The sequence below is a fragment of the Neofelis nebulosa genome, chromosome 8, assembly GCF_028018385.1.
Source record: "Neofelis nebulosa isolate mNeoNeb1 chromosome 8, mNeoNeb1.pri, whole genome shotgun sequence".
Taxonomy (NCBI): domain Eukaryota; kingdom Metazoa; phylum Chordata; class Mammalia; order Carnivora; family Felidae; genus Neofelis; species Neofelis nebulosa.
In genome coordinates, this window is record NC_080789.1 from 121462552 (window position 1) to 121481835 (window position 19284).

The 19284-nt window shown below is 44.7% G+C and overlaps 1 protein-coding gene across 20 annotated transcripts in view; it reads right to left on the minus strand.

Annotated features, from left to right (window-relative positions):
* PTF1A (pancreas associated transcription factor 1a) overlaps positions 1-19284 on the minus strand; it is a 72822-nt gene that overhangs the window by 40893 nt on the left and 12645 nt on the right. For 4 of the 20 annotated variants that reach the window (XR_009247726.1, XR_009247736.1, XR_009247731.1 and 1 more), the window contains 5 exons: positions 19185-19261; positions 12552-13739; positions 6402-6525; positions 6077-6246; positions 3274-5888 (listed from right to left, as the gene is read on the minus strand). The gene's annotated coding sequence lies outside the window, so the exon portion shown is untranslated. Of the gene's footprint in view, positions 1-3273; positions 5889-6076; positions 6247-6401; positions 6526-7552; positions 7660-12551; positions 17430-19184; positions 19262-19284 lie in introns of those variants that run through there. The other 16 variants (XR_009247732.1, XR_009247730.1, XR_009247729.1 and 13 more) reach the window with 15 other exon arrangements.

The following is a 19284-nucleotide window of genomic DNA, read 5'->3' on the forward strand; positions in this document are numbered from 1 at the left end:
AGCGCTTGGGTCCTTCCTCTTATCTGCCCATCTCTCAGTCCACGTGGACGCTACAACAGAATACAGTAGATTGGGTGGCTTATAAACCACAGAAATTTATTTCTCACAGCGCGGAGACTGGGAATTCTAAGATCAAGGCGCTGGCACATTCGATGTCTGTGAAGGCCCATTCCTGGCTGGCAGATGGCCATCTTGCTACGTTCTCATGTACAGAGACGGGAAGGGAGCCCCCTGGAGTCTCTTAGAAGGGCACCAGACCCATCCATGACCTAAGTACTCCAGCCTCGCGACACAATTACTGCCCAAGGCCCCACTTCCAAATGCCGTCGCAACGGGCACTGGGTTTCAACATATGAAGCCTGGGGGGGATACAAGCATTCAGTCTGTAGCAGGCGCTTTTCAGAATAATGACTTGGTTACCGAATGTCCTCAAAAGCGGCCCAATGGATGTTTTATTTTTATCATTAGGAACTCAAGACGGGAACACACCTGAAGGGTTGTGCTCTCTTGTAGACGCTAATCTTACTGACCCTCCAACTGTCCCATCTTTAGACTGTGTGGGCCCTCTCAGTTCGGGTCTTGAGTGCTTGGGACATGATCGTGTTCAGGTGTTAGCCTCCTTGCCACGTGGCTGTGACAAGATATTCCTGGTTCATCTTTTACTCTCCCTGCCCCACCTCTGAGTCATCTGATTCTTCAGGTGGGAAATAGTAAGAGACCAGAAACTGCTTACCCCCATTGGAATGTGCCTTGTTTGCATTTATTTATTTATTTATTTATTTACATTTATTTATTCTTGAGAGAGACAGAGTGTGAGCAGGCAAGGGGCAGAAAGAGAGGGAGACACAGAATCCAAAGCAGGCCCCAGGCTCCGAGCTGTCAGCACAGAGCCGGACGTGGGGTTCAAACCCACAAACCGGGAGATCATGACCTGAGCTGAAGTCGGACGCTTAACCGACTGAGCCACCCAGGTGCCCTGTTCCTTGTATGTATGTATTTATATTGAGAGTGAGAGAGCGAGCAGGGGAGGGGCAGAGAGAGGAAGGGAAACAAAGAATTCAAAGCAGGTTCCAGGCTCCATGCTGTCAGGGCAGAACCCAACCCAAGGCTCTGATCCCATGAACTGTGAGATCATGACCTGAGCCAAAGTCAAGACTCAGGTGCTTAACTGAGTGAGCCACCTGGGTGCCCCTGGAATGCTCCTTGTTTTTAGACCTCTTCGAGGATAGAGTTGGGAAATTCTCTTTTTCAGGGAAAAAAATAATGTTTAATATGATCACATACAGGTATTTCCAATCAAATTGAAACCTATAGGGTCTTCACTCAACCTTATCCATCTGATGTGGGTTTCTCCTTGCTTCCGTACCGAAAACCCCCGTTCCCAATGACAGTAATGTCATTGCCAAAAGTATGACACTGAGAATAGTTTAACAGTTTTTCTCTCGCAGTTCTTTCTGTGCTCTGGAACAGCCCATTATAGATACGCAGTCAAATCACCACGTTTTAAAATCACTTAAGACTGTGCCTCTCTGTGGTTATGCTGCTAACATGATACAGTTGGGTGCATCGCTTCGCTTTGGTCTTGATTGCTTGGGAATTGCTTTTTTAAATTTAATTTTGTTTGAGAATCACATAAACTATTTTCACGGTTTCTAACGCAAATCTACAAAGGAATTTCCTTGGAGAAGTCTCCCTCTTTATCAGATCGATAGCAGGACGTTGCCCACATTATCCTCCATTGTGGTTTTGCTTTCACTGAACACTATGTCCTGAAGATCAATCCGTAATAGCATATAGAGCAGTCCTTCATTTCTTTTTATAACTGGACAATGCTCCATTGTGTGCCCGAGCCTAGTTTGTTCCGTCTTTGCCCGACTGAAGAACATCTGGATTATTTCCAGCCTCGCTTTTACTAACCGTGTTGCACGCTCCCTGTCTTATTTCCCCCCGATGTATCTTTGGGATCAATTCCTAGGAGTGAAGTTGCCGGGTCAAAGGTCGAGTGTAGGTTTTCTGATAGATATTGTCAAATTGCCCTTCGGTTGGTTGTGCCATTTTGTATCGTGAAACCTGTCTCTCCAGAGTCTCACCACCAGAGTGTGCTAGCAAATGTTTGGAATTTGCCCGTGTCATAGGTCAGAAATATCTTGGTGGAGTTTTAACTGGATTAATTTTTCATGCCATTTTTTTTTTTTCTATCAAGATTCGAATAAAGAGGAAAGAAATGTTTTGTCTGGATAATCTCTTTAACTGAGCATTACAATCATGACAGGTATACAGGGTACATTTAGGCTTCACTAGCCTGGGGCTACAACAATGAAACCCCACACTTTAAACCCTTTTGCTTTTAAATTTTGCTTTTAAATTTTTTATTTTATTTTTGAGAGAGAGAAGGGGGGAGGGGCAGAGAGAGAGAGGGAGACACAGGATCCGAAGCAGGCTCTGGGCTGTCAGCACAGAGTCCGACGCGGGGCTCGAACTCACAAACCTGAGATCATGACCCGAGCTGAAGTCGGTGCTCGACCGACCGAGCCACCCAGGTCTCCCTCTGTGAACATACTTTAAAAGGGATATAGCTGGGGCATCTGGGTGGCTTATTTGGTTGGGTGTCCCACTTCGGCTCAGGTTCATGAGTTCGAGCCTCGTGTCATGCTCCGTGCCGACAGCTCAGAACCCGGAGCCTGCTTCACATTCTGCCTTCCTCTCTCTCTGCCCCTCTCCCACTTGTGCTCTGTCTCTCTCAAAAATAAATAAACATTTAAAAAATTAAAAAAAAAATACTAGTGACGTGAAAAGATTAATTTTGATCAATATTCTTTCAGAGATTTACTTAGAAGCAAACAAGAAATTTTATTTTATTTTAATGTTTATTTCTCTTTACAGAGAGAAATGTATGCTTGCATACAAGCAGGGGAGGTGCAGAGAGAGAGGGAAAGAGAGGGAGAGAGAGAATCCGTGAGGCTCCACAACTCACAAACTCACAAACTGTGAGATCATGACCCGAGCCCAGATCAAGAGTTGGATGCTTAACCAACTGAGCCGCCCAGGCACCTCAAGGAGGCAATTTTAAACTCACAGAAAACATTAAGCATACTGATTGAAACGAATTAGGAACAAAATGCCCCCACTTTAGAAACAATTTCCTAAAAAAATACATAAATTCATAAAATAGTCCAAGGACTCATAAATATTACAATTCTCATGCAAGCATGCCTAGATTTCAAAACAAAATCATAGCAAGTGGAAAAAAAGTGTTTAAAGGCTCATAAAAGGTTGATTTTTTTTTTTTTACTATTTACTGCTTTATGTTTTACTATCACTTTCATCGATCGGTTATTCTGCATCCTAAACTATCAACCTGTGTTTAGAATGAGCCCGAGCATTTTTGTTAAGTGCACACTGATCAGTGGCGGTTGGTGGGGGGGGTTCCCCGGGCTCCGGGGGCTTGCTGTCCGTGGCAAAGCACTGTGACGCTCAGCCCGGACATTCTGGAAGCGTTGCTGAACTGAAGACCCCAGCCCACTGAGGACATTTTGTAGAGGGTCATGTGGTGACCATCCCTCAATGTGTCTTGGCAACAGGGGACCCTTAGGTGGCTCCTCCCAGCCCTGCCTATGGATCGTCCCAGGGTCTCTGACCTTGGGGAGGAGGCCCCAGGGAGCAGCTCTGTCCATGTGGTCGTTGTTCCGATCTCGGAATGATCTTAGCATCCGCCGCCCCTAGGGTCTGAGGGCGAGTGCCCCCTGACCAGTGAGCTGCCTTTCCCGCCTCATAGAAGTCCTAGCCCTGCTGCAGGCCTCCGTGTCTGGTCTCCGGGGAGGTTCGAGAAGGGGAAACGAGGCGCTGTAGGATGGCCACCCCCTTATTTGGAGCGCTGCCATGTTTTCTGGAGCTCTCAGGCTCTTGGGCCTGACCGTGGCCTTGGGAACGCCTCAAGGCAAAGTTAGCAAAGAATGCCTGAGGTGAAGTTGACATCTTGCTTTTCCAAGACAGAGACCACCGAATCCAGTTTCTGCCCATGAAGACCACCCAGGGGAGAAAGTGGGCTGAGGTTCAGGAACCTTGGGTGTCACGGCCGCCACTAGCTAGCTAAGTCTCTCCGGGGTTCAGTTTGTTTACCTGTAAAATCCACAGGGGTTGGACCCAGTGACTTTTCATTCTCTTCTCTCTGTGGCATTTTATGGTGCTGGGGGTCGGTGACTCCGGGAATAACCCCCACAGAGGAGTATCTTTAGGGAAAGCCCAGGCTGTGGCTGGGGTCCGGGCGGCTGGGGGGAGGGGTAACAGACAGCACAGGTGCACCTGCCCCGGGCCAGGCACTTTCCTTAGTCCCGAGCAGTGGAGACTTGAGGGGAGGACCGGTGGCCCCTAGAAGCCTATTCTCTGGAAAAGGCATCGAGTTCGGTTCTAAAGTGAATGATGCGCATTATAATAGATTCTCGAACACAGAGAGACGCCTCACAACACCCAAGATGCCTCCGGGGTGATTCCGACGGCTCCGAACTGGGGAGGACGGTGCTCCCGAGCGAGGCTGTGCCTGAGACGGAAATCAGTCAAGCGGCCGTGTTGTTACGGAAGTGTAGAACATAGATTATTTTAATTGCTAATTGTTCTTGAGACCCCTACCCAGGTGTCGTCGTTGTTGTTTTTCCTAAATGTGGCCTAAACATTCTCAACAGGCACGGTGAAGGAAATCACAGTTTATTCAGAGGCTGCCATGTTGCTGATGGAAGTACAAAGAGGACTCATCAAGGTTGTTGGGTTTTTTTCACATGGCTTTTAACATTTACAAAGAAAATGATTTCGGGGGGTGCGCACTAGGAGGAAACAGGCTGTAAACAGTTACCAAGCAGCCAAATACTCCTACGATGGACAGAACGTTCCCTGCACCCTCATCTCATCAATCACTACCCCCTCCCTGATAATCGGCATCTAAATGTAACAGGAAGTGCTCTTTTGTTCATGACTCTCGGGGAGGAGGGCATCCCGTCCGTGGGAACACCCCAGGACCTCGTCGTGGGTGACTTCGCGGACACAAACCTCCCTCCCTTACACAGACGGGAGGCAGCCCCACGGGTGCCCCCTGTGCAGAGGAAACGACCAGAAGCTTCTCAGCCGGCCGCGTAGGCCGTCCTCCCACCCCTGCTCCCCAGAGCCAGACTCGGGGGACCCTCAGTTAGTGCGTCCTAAGGTGGGAGAAAGTCAGAGAGTGTGAGGAGAGGAAGTTGGGCAGAGGCGAGCCTGCCGACAGCCCCTTCTTTGAAGAATTCCTCACTTGCTGGCGTCTTGAGAAAACGGCCTTTTCCTGGAGTCCTCCGGCCCCAGTGGCCCCTCTCAGGCCACCCTACAATGCCAGGAGTTCAGTAGACCTGGGACTCTCAAGGTCACTGGTAATGTGATGTGTTCAAATCACCCTTGCCCCGGGGGGATGGAGAGTGCTGTGTGCGGCTTATGCCGGGATCAAACCATGACAGATAACCTTGGAGAAACATCCTTGGGCTATTCCTGAGGACGGGCTTGCTTTCTTTTTTTAATCCAAGTATAGTTAATATACACGTTATATGCATTTCAGGTGTACAACGTGATGATTTAACAAATCTGTGAGGAACAGGCCTCTGACACCCCTCAGACCAATGGTGGGTCCAGCACGCCCGTGGCCACAGGGAGAACACCCGTCGGGTCATCAGCCAGCCTTCGGGCTGGGATTTACACCTTTGCAAGTCGCGGGGGTGCTTGCCGGGGCCCGTTCTCGACTCACCTTTTGAGCTGAGCCTGATGGCACGATTCAGGACGGGATGTGCACGCTGGTGGCGATGTGACACGTGTCCGCTCCGTCCTTTCCTAAGTCCGATTACAGCCAACCCAACCACTGGGATCCTTTGATCAGCCTGAAGGAAGACATGCTTCAGAGGAATACCCACCAACACCAGCCAGAAGGAGCTCTCCTTACAAAAGCAGTCCTGCTCTCTTGGCCTCCCTGCAATTTCTAATTCGTATTATTACTCTAATTTTTATTCTACGATTCTAATTACTATCACTCTCCCCCCCCCCCCCCATTTTGGCATCCTCACTATACCTCCATTTAACTCATCATGTCAGAAGAAACAAGATGGGTCACTGTAGAGAATTCTTTTCTTCCTTCGCTCGTAATGAGCCCCACTGGTCCCCTCGCTGTTCGTGAAGGGCACTCCCTCCACATAAACTGTGCGGTGTGTGGTCCTCTCTGCCCGAATGCTCTTCCCTCACCTGCAAGTTTTCTCAGTGAGGCATTCCCCTAGTTACCCAATCTAAAATTATAACCCACCCAACGTGTCCCATCTGCCTCCACGCTTGGCTTTTCTCCACAGCTCTCAGCGCTGGCTAAAATCTTATTATACTTACTAATTTAGCCAATTGCCTACCTCCTCTACCTCTACGGAAGCTCCAAATGAGGGCAGGAGCTCAGAGACTTCATCTGTGTTGTTGACTGCCATGTCTCGGGTAACTAGAAAAGAGCCCAGCGGACAGCAAGTACCCCTTCAACATCTGTTGGATAAATACTTGAATGGATGAGTGACGTTGGCTGAACCACCCCCCACACCCAGGCAGCCCAGCCTTCTCTGAGTGTGAAGGGCCCTCGCTTCCTGTTAGAGTCCTGCCCCCACCGCACCTGACATGTCTTGAAGACGTCTCTTACATCTTGCAGGTCTAGCAATGTGATTCGAAAAATCAGTATGTTTCGTGCAGGTTCTGTTTTGTCTTGAACAGGAGGGACCTTCAAAGAATCTAATTTTTCATGCTGATCAAAGAGAAAGCTAAATTTTATTCTTTTGGTACCATTTTAATAAATGAATGTATGACTAAATTCATTGTTAGTAATTTGCTTAATGTTCTCACATGTATTTTCTTAGGTAAAATCGGTTTATACGTCTCCTTCGTCTATGTTATCCTCTACCTTTGACAGGATCTAATGTCACTGTTGTGTTATTTTTGCAAATATTAAATCTACTATGGATATGGCTTAGGAATTGTTGGAGGTTTGAAGGAATTTGTTCATGAAACTCTCCAGGTCCAGAGTTATTTTTGAGAGGCAACTATGAGTAATTTCTCTTTGCGTATTAGTCTATTCAGATATTAAGGTCTTCTCGGGGCGCCCGGCTGGCTCAGTCGGTACAGTGCGCGGCTCTTGATCTCAGAGTTGTTAAGTTCAAGCTCCGCATTGCGTGTGGAGATTACTTAATAATAAAATCTCTTTTTTTTCAAAAAAAGATCTTCTTATAACAATTTTTTAAATTTAATATTTCCCATAAAAATCACAATTTGAATGGAAAGGCAGCCTACTGAATGGGAGAAGATATTTGTAAATCATATATCCGATAAGAAGTTAATATCTAAAATATACAAAGAACTCATACAACTCAACACCAAAAAATAAATAATCCAATGAAAAATGGGCAGAGGGTTTAGACACTTTTCCAAAGGAGACACACAGATGGCCATCAGACACATGAAAAGACACTCAACATCACTAATCATCAGGAAAATGCAAATCAAAACCACAGTGATACATCACCTCACACCAGTCAGAATGGCTGATGTCAGAAAGACAGGTGTTGGCAAGGATGTGGAGAAAGAGGAACCCTTGTGCACTGCCAGTAGGAATGTAAATTGGTGCAGAAACTGTGGAAATAGTATGGAAGTTCCTCAAATATTAAAAAGAGGAATAATATCATACAATACAGTAATTCCACTTCTGGGTATTTACCCAAAGGAAATGAAAACATGAATTTAAAAGGATACAAGCACCCATATGTTTAGTGGAGCATTATTTACGATAGCCAAGATCTGCCAGCAACCCCAGGGTCCACTGATAGACAAATGAATATAGATGTGGTATGGACACCCACCCCCACCCCCACATTGGAATATTACTTAGCCATAAAAAAGGATGGCATCTTGCCATTCACAATAATGTGCCTGGAACTAGAGGGTATTATGCTAAGTGAAATAAGTCAGAGAAACACAAATAGCATATGATCTCATTTATCTGTGGAATCTAAAAAACAAATGAATAAACAAGCAGAAATACACTCACAAAAATAGAGACCTGGTGGTTGCCCGAGCAGAGGGGGGTGCAAGGATGGGTGAAAGAGGTGAAGGAGATTAAGAGCTGCACACTCACACTCCCAGGAACAAAATAAGTAAGTCACAGGGATAAAGAACACGGCATAGAGAATATAGTCAATAATACTGTAATAATTTTGTGTCTGTGACAGATGGTGACCACTTAACCTTAGTGAGCATTCTGTAATGTACGTAACTGTCAAATCAGCATGTTATATACCCACTACATTATACACCTAATGTAATGTTGTAGGTCAACTATATACTTCAATTAAAAATACCCCACACGTTTCATCTGTATTTTCCAGTTGAGCTCTAACAAGCATGTGTTAACAATTCTAAAATCTCCTGTTACCTGTTTTTATACTCCACATTTCATTTCTATTTTAGTTCAGATGAACATTCTCTCTTCTTGATTGAAATGACTGGAAGTCTGTTTTATGTTCTCATTGTTTTTCAGAGATGCATTTCTTTGATGTTCTAATAAATTGCTCTCCTAATTCACTGTCTCCTCTTAGTTTGTCCTTTCTTTATCCTATGAAGATATCTAATAAGATTGCCTTATTCTTTTTTCTAACTTCGTTAAATGAATCTTTTATTTCATTTGCTTTCTTTTATAAAAAAGAATTTGAAGCTACGAATATCTTAACAATAGCCTATAATTTTTGATACGTAGTGTTATTTTCTTAAATGTCATATAATCGAGAATTTGTCTCATCCTTGTTCTGGGTTCCCGAGATAGAGCTTTTAAACCCCTGGAGATTCCTGAGTGGTTAAGTGTGTCTTTCTTATTCATGAGGGGTCACTGGACCACACCCGAGTTTATGCTAAGATGACTTGGATGGGGACTGGTCCTGTTGGTAAGACCAATCGTGTGATTAGAGGGCCGCTCGAGGCTTTGAGCCACGTGTTATCAGCCCAACCCCCCCACCTCTGGGGGAAGGGAGATTGAGTTCAATCATGTGGCCAATGAGTCCATCAGTCACACATATGCAATGAAATCCCAGTAAACACCGAACACTGAAGCTCTGCTGAGCATCCTGGTTGCTGAGCATATTGACGTGTTTTGGGGGGATGATGCGACCTGATTCCACACAGAGAGGGCACAGAACCTCTCGCGGTGTGTTTCTTCACTGACTGGTCTTGATTTGTATCCTGTAGAATAAACTGTAATAATAAGTATAGCAGTTTCCTGAGTTCTGTGAGTCTGGTGAACTGTTGAACCTGAAGGAGGTCGCAGGAGCACCTTTGAATTTGTAGCCAGATGGTCAGAAGTGCAAGTAGCCTAAGGACTCCCAAACCTGCAGCTGGCAAAGGACACGAGAGTAGTCTTTTTGGGGACTGTGCCCCACACCTGTGGAGTGGGTACTAACTCTGGGTGGTTAGGGTCAGAATTGCACTGCAGTCAATACATTACTTAATAATTTACTTTTTTAAGAAAGAATATAATTTAATCATTTGCTCTAGCAAGTCGATATTCTTTCCACCTTCAGATGTAAGTCAAACCAGTCACTTATGGAGTGTTTTGGCCTTTTTGTTGTTGCTGCTGAGATAGGGAACAGAGGTGTAACCAACCCACCAGCACATAATCCGATGGTCATTTCGCCAGTTATGAGTCTACTCAAACAAGTCACTGGTTTCAACTTCTTTCTAAATATAGATTTTTTTTTTAACCCTGTGTGTATGGGTGCTAATTTGATGGTGAGAGGTAGAAAAAAAGTTACTGGATAGGAGGTTACCATATAAAACGGCTAATACAATAAAATAGTAATATTCTCTTCTGAGGCCAAAGAAAACCATGTCTGGAAAGTAGATGAAAGAAATATTCTATTAAAATTGTTCCTCTGCATGCATTATTCAGTGCTTCAGGATGAGAGTGCTTACACAGTTGGTACTTGGTTGGAATGGCAGAAGCCTCCAGAAAGGTGGGCCGACTAGGGTACCAAGAACTGTTTCTATTTTTAGGAGAGGTCTTTCTTAAATGAAAGTATGGTCAGAGTGAAAACTTAACAGATATTGTGGCAAACACTCCTGAAATCAGGCATAGCACTATGGGAAAAGGTGCTACAGATGGGGTCACTGAATGGGCCAAAGGGACCTTCCTGATTAGTCAGTATTTTCTGAATGGGCCTTTTTCCCACGCTCTTACTCTGGAGGATTATATCTGAGATGCATGGAAGCCCACTACTAGGAATTCCCAAAGGCAAGAACATATTTAAAACTATGATTAACATGTTCAAGAGCAGAGATGAAAACCATGAAAATACACCCATTTTTCTCTGTTGAAGATGGAGAACTTCAACAGAGAATTGGAATGCATAAAAAAGAATAAAATGGTTATTTTAGGGCTAAAAAGGTACATACCGCTTAAAATGAGGACTTCAAAAGATGTGTTTAAAAGCGGATTAAACAAGCAAAAGGATAAGAATGGTAAATTACAGAGCATGTTGACCAAAAAGACAAAAACCAAAAAACAAAAAAAAAAAACAAACTGAAGTGTGGAAATTTGGAAGACTGGGAAAGTTCAGAAAAGAACCACAGAGACACATGGGATGCAATAAATGGCCTAAAATTTGTGTGATTCAAGTTCTAGAAGGAGAGGAATGAGGTCAGGGAAAAAGCAATGGTGAAGGGAGAGTAACAGAATTTTCCAAAACTGATGAAAGTATCAACCAAAGATTCAAAGAACTGTGTGAACCCCAAGCACAATAAATACAAAGACAACCACACTAGGGCACATCATAAACTGCTGAAAATCAAATCAAAAGAGAAATTCATAACAACAGCTGCGGGTTGGGGCAGGGAACGTACTGCTTTCAAAGGAGCACCAATAGCACGGGCAGCTGATTTCACAGAGGAAACAATGGAAGCCATAAGACGATGGAACGAAACTTTAAAAATGCCAAAATAAAATGTCCAAATTAGAATTCTATGCCCATTTTGGAATTCATTTCCAAAATGAAAGGAGATAAAACTCACCAAAATTTAGGGGCGCCTGGGTGGTGCAGTCGGTTAAGCGTCCGACTTCAGCCAGGTCACGATCTCGCGGTCCGTGAGTTCGAGCCCCGCGTCAGGCTCTGGGCTGATGGCTCAGAGCCTGGAGCCTGTTTCCGATTCTGTGTCTCCCTCTCTCTCTGCCCCTCCCCCGTTCATGCTCTGTCTCTCTCTGTCCCAAAAATAAATAAAAAACATTGAAAAAAAATTAAAAAAAAAAAAACTCACCAAAATTTATACATTAAATAGGTGCAATTTTTTGGTATATCTTTTCCTCGATAAAGCTTTAAACATTTTAAAGGAGAATAAATACATTTCTCAGCCAAGAAAAGAAACTGAGAAGATTCAACACTAGGAATCATGAACTAAAAGAAAGAGTTCTGGGGCGCCTGGGAGGCTCAGTCAGTTGAGCGTCCGACTTCGGCTCAGGTCACGATTTCATAGTTTGTGAGTTCGAGCCCCGCGTCAGGCTCTGTGCTGACAGCTCGGAGCCTGGAGCCTGCTTCAGATTCTGTGTCTCCCCGTCTCTGCCCCTCCCCTGCTCATGCTCTGTCTCAGAAATAAATAAACATTAAAAAAAAAAATTTTTTTTTTAAAGAGTTCTTCAGGCAGAAGAAAACAATCCCACAGGGAAATGTGATATTTCAGGAAGAAATAAGGAGGAAATATGTAGGTAAATATAAATAAATATTGGCATATAAATTAATGACTTGTGGGGCTTAAAATGTGTGTAAAATTAAATTCATAGCAACAGTAACACAAAATATGGAAGGGTGTTAATGAGGTTAAAGCGATCTAAGGAGAGCATTCTTGGAAAAGTAGCAAAAATAATTGTTATATGGCTGTGACAAGTTAGGGATGCATGTTGTGATTTCCATGGTAACCACTAAAAGAAAAGCTACATGATGCACTACAAACTAATAAAGAGAAAAATGGAATCATTAGGTTTTTCTTTCTGCCTATAAAATCTCAAATAATTTAAACGCTTTCAATAGCAAAGTATTCAAGACTCTCAATTTGTAAAACAGTTGAGTTCTATTAAGGTTGTATAACCAGATGCCTACTCCAACGTAATCTATTTCTTTTTTCTTTTGGTATCTGATTTAGAGTTTTCACAAAAGAGCAAATTCATAGGCTTAGACACAAAGTAAACACCGATTGTAGTAAGTATTTTATTTGAACATGTTAAAGCTTAACTTTGCAGCCACTTTTACTCATTAATCACTGAAATCTAACAAGCTCCCACTGGCACTTATTTGTGGGTAGAAAGCATGAAACCAGAATGGTCAAGACATTCTAAAGCTATGAAAAAGAACCATGCATCCCATCGATCACTGCGTGTGCCTCCCAAACTCTGCTGTCCCACAACCCCGGTCCTTGGCATTTCTTTCGGCACTGGGATTGTTGATTACTCTAATCCCACGTCCCCTTCCTCTTTTCCCTTGACCCCTCACCTGTATAGGTCCACGAAGTGCTTCACTGCAGTGGTAAGGTCAGGGTAGTTTTGTAGGAGTTTTTTGGCTCGTGGTCCATCAGCTTCTTAATGTCCCCCAAGAGTCACACCCTCTGGTCCCGGGCAAAGCCTACAGAAGTCAATTCGATGGAAATGGCTGCCCTTCTGTCACCGCGTGAAATTCCAGTCCAAGCTGGAGTCAGGGTTGGGCTGAGTCCAGGTAAATACATCCCAGAGGTTGTGACTTGCCTGGTGCCAGCAGCACATCTGGCCTAGCTTGGTAGCCAATAGAACACATCATTCATATGAGCGGTGACAACTGAGGGTGTAAATGAAGCAGTGGCGAGGGGAAGGGACCCCTGGAGACAGCCAGTATTTCCTTGGTTTGAACTTCAGTGCCACACTGTTGATGCAAAACCTCTGCCCACTAGGCCCACGTCCATCAGGAAGCACGTGGCCAAGACGGGCTCCGAAACTAGACAGGTGAGCCCCACATGGCCGCACCCCGCATGGCCACCCCACTCTGGTGTCTGACATTTGTATGGGGGGAGGGAAGCCTATCACATCAGAATTTGATTAAGAAATGAAAGAAGACAGGGGCGCCTGGGTGGCTCAGGCAGTTAAGGGTCCGATTCTTGACTTTGGCTCAGGTCATGATCTCATGGCCCATGAGTTCAAGTCCCGTGTCGGGCTCTGTGCTGGCAGCACGGAGCCTGCTGGGGATTCTCTCTCTCTCCCCCTCTCTCTCTGCCCCTCCTCTGCTCACTCTGTCTCTGTCTCTCTCTCTCTCCCTCCCTCTGCCCCATCTCTGGAAGGCCACAACCAGGAACGGCTACGTCAGAGAGTGGCTCAGGAAGGTTCTTTTTCTTCCCTGCAGTGCCCAGAATGATGGGAGAAGGATCTGAAGTAGCAAAAGTGTAGAAAAGTACGAAAATACTCCCGCGTCATAACACCAGCTACGCTCTTTGCAGCATCGGGGAAAACCAAAGAGACAAAACAAAAAAGCCCCACCTGCTTGCAGACAACCTTGGTGCGAGTTAATCCTAACGAGGTGTCCACGCCTCTCAGGATCCCTGCGTCCCTTTCATCGGAACCAGACGTCCCGTGAGCCTCAGAAAACGAAGGCCGTCCGGTGCCGGAGCAGTACTTTTTCTCGGAACTGTGGAAGACACTCGCCACGTGGCAGCTGCTGAGATTGTTATGAACACACGAAGAGCATTTGATGCCCCAAATCATTTTTCTGATCCCCTCCCTCCTCTGCCAGACCTCCAGGCCAGTTAGGTGAACAATCAGAGTTCCGCAGGAACCCTGCCCGCTGCACTATCACTATTGAACACGTTGTCCTGTCCCCCTGAAAGGATCTCTTGTTCCTGGGATGCTGCTGGCTCCCCTCCGATGTCCGACAGGGACCGAAAAACACTAGAGGCTTTGTGAACTGTGATGCCCATTAGGAAACACAGATCCAATCCAAGTGGTCTAAATGTGGAAAAGGGGGAAACGTAAATGAAAGAACAGTGGTCCATGGAGGGCGTCACAGTCTGGGCCCAGCAGGGGGAGACCTGATGAAATGCATTTTCAGCAGCAGGACCTTCCGGTTACCCGGACACAGAAGCCTGACTGCCTCTGCCATTTCGCAGCTGTGTGACACTGGGCAGGCTATGTAACCTCTCCGGGCCCCATCTGTAGCATGGGGAGAATAACACCTACGTTATGGAGACGTTTTGAGGATTGAAGGAGATACTGTGCGGGGGCTGGGGGGCGGGGGTAAGTGCTCGTGAAGGTTCGCTGTGAACAGTCGCTGCGGCGCCGTGACCCTCCTGGACACGTCCCATGGGAACGAATGGCGCCGAGGTGGGAGAGGCCCAGAGGGGCCGACCAGAGCAGTGAGAGGGAAACACGCAAATCCACGCGCCAGGGACCCCCGGTGAGCTCCCTCAAAGGGCACTAGGGAACCCGAGTGGAAAATCTGCAATGGCAGGGGAAGGGCTCTCTAAGGAAGAGGGAGAAGAAATGCACTATAAACTCTGCAAAACAAACAAACGAACAGACAAACCAAGAGCCAAAAACCAAAAAACCTGAGTAAAGAGAAGGAAAAATGGCAAATAACCAACTCCCTAGACTATGAACGCAGAAGGAAGCTTGGGGGAGAGCACAAGCCGCAGCAGTAAGAGTCAGGTTTGAGGCGGTCATCCTCAAACACTCCCATCTCAGGACTGCTCTCTATTAAATCACTGAGGAGCTCTGAGAGCTTTTGTTTACGGGAATTACGGATACCGATGTTTAACAAATTAGAAATTGTAACTGACAAGTTGTAAATAATCATCCATGAAGTTATTTTTAAAAATAACGAATTCATTACCTGGTCCCATAAATAACCTACTTTTCTGACAGCGGATTATATTTTCCAAAATGAAACAAACACTTAGTGAGAAGAGATGCACTGTTTTACAATTCTGCGCATCGCTTTAACATCTAGCTTAGAAAAAGGAAAAAGACCATTGACCCTTCGTATGTGCCTCTGGATTCAATCTGCTGCACTGCTATTTTGATTGAGGTACAGAAGAGGATGTGGCCTCATGGATATGCAGTAACGAAAGAGAGGGAGGGCCTTGTAGGGCCCCTAAAACGGTCCCAGAAACTCCCAGGATCCTCAGACCAGCCTTTGAGAACTCTGAGGAGTAAGGGCCCTGACTTCTGACAGGTGTGGGCGTGGAGCCAGGCTCTGCTATATCTGTGACCTTGGCAAGTTATTTAGTCTTTTAAAGCCTCAGTGCCCTAATGGATAGAACAGTAAAGGCATTATTGCCTCACAAGGTTGCTGACAAGATTACCTGAAATAGTTTCCCTATAGGTACAGTGTATTTAGCATAGTGTTGGATAAACGGTACATGGATCGGTAGCCATTATTTTTAAAAATCATTACTATTATTAATAACAGATATCCATGAAATCTGAGCAGCCATAGGTCTTTTTTTTGCAACCCTTTCCAAAGGGCTCAAAACTATTCATCCGAGGCACCCTGGCCCAGGGAAAAACATTTTGAGTATGTTTTAGTCACAGCCTTTCCACCCTTAACGTAAACCAGTGATCATTAAAGGCATTTTGATGGAGAATTACGAATGTAATACATTTTTTTAATGAATTAATCTAAAGACTAATAAAAAGTCATTTAAAATGTTTATGGGAAACAATAAATCTTTATTGATGCAATTAACGGAATCTGCAGATTTTACCAGGTAATAATGAGAGGTCCATCATATAGAATTTCAGAATGGAAACCTAAATATTAAGGTCAATTAGAAATTCCAATATATATGGGAGCTCCTGGATGGCTCAGTCGGTTGAGCATCTGACTTTAGCTCAGGTCATGAGCTCATGGCTCATGGGTTCGAGCCCCACTTTGAGCTTTGCGCTGAGAGTGCCAGGGCCCACTGTGGATTCTCCATCTCCCTCTCTGCCCCTCCCCTGCTCATCGCACGCGAGACTGTCAAATAAACAAATAATAAATATACATTAAAATTTTTTAAATAAAAAAAAAGAAATTAAAATAAACATATTTAAATGATTACCAGATTATAAGACTCTACCTTGGGAAACTAAAACCACTCTGGATCATCTCTTTTCATACACTCTTAGAGGTGTTTCTTTGGTTTTGTTTTTTTGCTGTGTGTTTGTGTGTTTGTTACGTGTTTATTTGCTTTGGTTTTTCTTCATTTCCGGAAATTCCACAGCCCCCAAACTACAGCCGAAGCACCTGGTGATAACTGACAACTCTAAAATCTTAGAAGAATTTCCATTCATTCGGAGGAACCGGAACACAAAAAAGGTTTTTAACCAATGTTACTTAGTTACTTGTAACATGCAGGACATCCTGATGTTAGGTAAGAAGGAAAGTAATATTAGGCTTTCAGTTTCCTTCTATTCTGAGAAGGATGTAGGAGCACCAAACATGTGATCCCACAGATTTTAATAAACACTTCCAGAATGGGTACATGGGGGGGGAAGGAGAAAGAAGGGGAACAGAGGAAGCAGGGAAGTGGTGGCAAATGAAGCAACAGTCTGGAGCCCCCAGAGGGGTGATAACATCCTAAGAGTGTTCTGGACCTGGAAACCTTGGATTAAAGGCCTCTGATTTGGACAGGAGGCATGTCTCCCGGAACAGGCACCATATTGGTTCTGTGTGAAGCCAATTCTGCCAAGAGGCAGTGGTCCCGCATCCACTTGACTCTTTCTTGGCTCACCAACTTTGCCCCTCATTTTGACCCTATGCAAGCATTTGGAGGAATGTTTACTTTTTTTCTCCACCCCTGCTTGCTACTATGAAGGCTGGAGACTAGAGAGAGAGGCAAAACAAGAATATTTTCCTAAGACCAAGCTCTTGAATGGGAAGCATGCTCAGGAATATAAGCTTCATTGATAGATTCTCATTAATGAGACTATATTCACAAGAATTCCTCATTCTCAAAGGCTTATCTCCATATGCAGCCTTAAGAAGGATCTGTCTCTGAGGACGGTCATTGCCAACGAGTACTGAGTACTTGCTGGGCACACGCCGGGCACTGCGCTGGTGCTTTTGCGTGCATTACCTCACGACTCAGTTAATCCTCTCAACAACCTTATGAAGTCAACTATCGTGCTAGCACGTTACAGGTGAGGAAATCAAGCCACAGACTGGTTCAGAGACATGCCCAAGGTCACACAGCAGGGGAGCAGACCCCTAGCCACTTCAGTATCCTACCTCTCCTATAGACAAATACATCTTTAAGAAAAGTATATTCTGGAGCATAAAAGAGCCTTTTAAACATATTCGTATTTCTTCCAGTTTCAATCATTCAGCAGCAGCAGCAGGAAAATGGAACAGAAACCAACTCAAAAGTCCCTAAGGGGGGAAAAAAAAATAGAAACCTTTCAACTAAAACTAAATGATTAAAAAGAAATAAGTAAGGTTGGTGAATCGGCAGCTTCGCAAACTGGCCTTTGGTAAACGGGCTTCTCGAGAATTGGCTGGTTCTCCTGTTAGTCTTGGCTGCTTCACTATCTCAGTGACTTGGGGTTGGTCACTCGACTTCCTTAATTTGGACACGCATTGTGCCGATACGGTAGCCACTGGCCACATGTGGGCTTTTAGTTTTAAATGAATTAGAGTTAAATAAAATTAAAAATTCATCTTCAACGACACTGAGCGTTCAAGAGCCAGATGTGATTAGTGGCGACCATATTGGATAGAGCAGATCTGGAGCATTTTTCATGGAGGCAGAAATTGCTCCTGGACAGTCTACTCTACTGTTCTAGTCTCAGGTCCATCCCGGCTCCAACGTTCTGTGATTCCAGACTGGCTGCTGCAGTGAGGGGATGGTGGGCCCTGGGGAGGAAAAGGTCTCAATTTTACTAGTGCAGAAACTGGAACACCAGTGAAGTAAGAAAATGAACGCAAAGTGGGAGAATGCCCTTACGAGGACAACTTCTCATCCTGTCTTCACAGCCCAGAGGTAGAAACAGAGCATCCGTCTGGTTATTGTACACCTTTATTTTTGACTAAAAGCAGGCTGGCCATCTCAAGGTCCTGCTTCTCCTTAACAGAACCAAAGGTCAAGGAATAACTAATGGCTCAGAAACATGCGTCCCACATCTTCCTGTGTTAAAATAACCTGCTTCTCTTCGTTCTCCCCAGGCCATCCCGGGCCGACTGCTCTCTTAGACGTCTCCTCACCAGCCACTTGTCGTAGTGAGTGAATCCGGGCAAAGACTTGCCCTTCCGCAAGCATGAAGGGAAATCGATCCTAATTGTTCCTCATCCTTGCCGGCGGGGTCTGGCTTTCCAAATCCGGCCCACATTAGCAGCCAGCAGCCCAAGAAAGCCCGGTCTGCTCAAAGCCCAAAGGACATAATGAAGCCCGGCTTAATGGAAGATTCACAGAGCTGGCTTGATTTATATTTTATTCTAAACCAATTTAGGGTTGATGCAGAAGAAAGGAAAATATCTTTGAAGTTCTGAAAACAGGACTTCAAAGATGTTTTCCTTTCTTCTTCATCGAATCTACTGTTTTTAGACTGTTTCCTGCATGGCTAAACAAAAAAGCCTTTGTTGAGAGATTTCAGATCCTGATTGACTTAAAAGAGGCTTTGAAATCAAGGGACAATTAAATTTACTTTTAGCTGGTATAGAACAGGGTATGGTATTCACTACTGTCAAGCACTGTGGGGAATCTATCCTCATAAAATTCTACATTTCCCAAATTAAATTATAAACCCATTTTCCCTGGGAGAGATATAGTTTTCATCACATGGCCAGGCAAATACTATTATGGTTTAGGTTTCTTTAAATACTTTCCCAGGAAAATATTCTAATAGTGTTACCTTAAGGTGCCCATGAAGTTTTATTTGTTGTCTAGTTCTCGGGGATACAGAAAGAAAGAATACCGGCTAAGAGATCTCGTTAACTGCTCTACATGCTAGAAATAATCAAGACAGGCAAGTATTTTATATCAACAGCTCTCCTTATAGCAACCATGCCAAATGAGGAGGGCGATTAAAAACAACAGGGGTATATATTTAGCCAAGACTTCAAATGAGACAGAGCTGCATGAAATCTGGAGGTCCGTTCTCCTTCAGTACCTCTCCACCTTGACCTTACCTGAAGAGTGGGTTGTCCCAGCACACGCAGTGATACATTCCTGATTCCTTGTTATTCAGGTAGATCCCACTGAAAGGCTGAAAGCAAATGAGATACATCA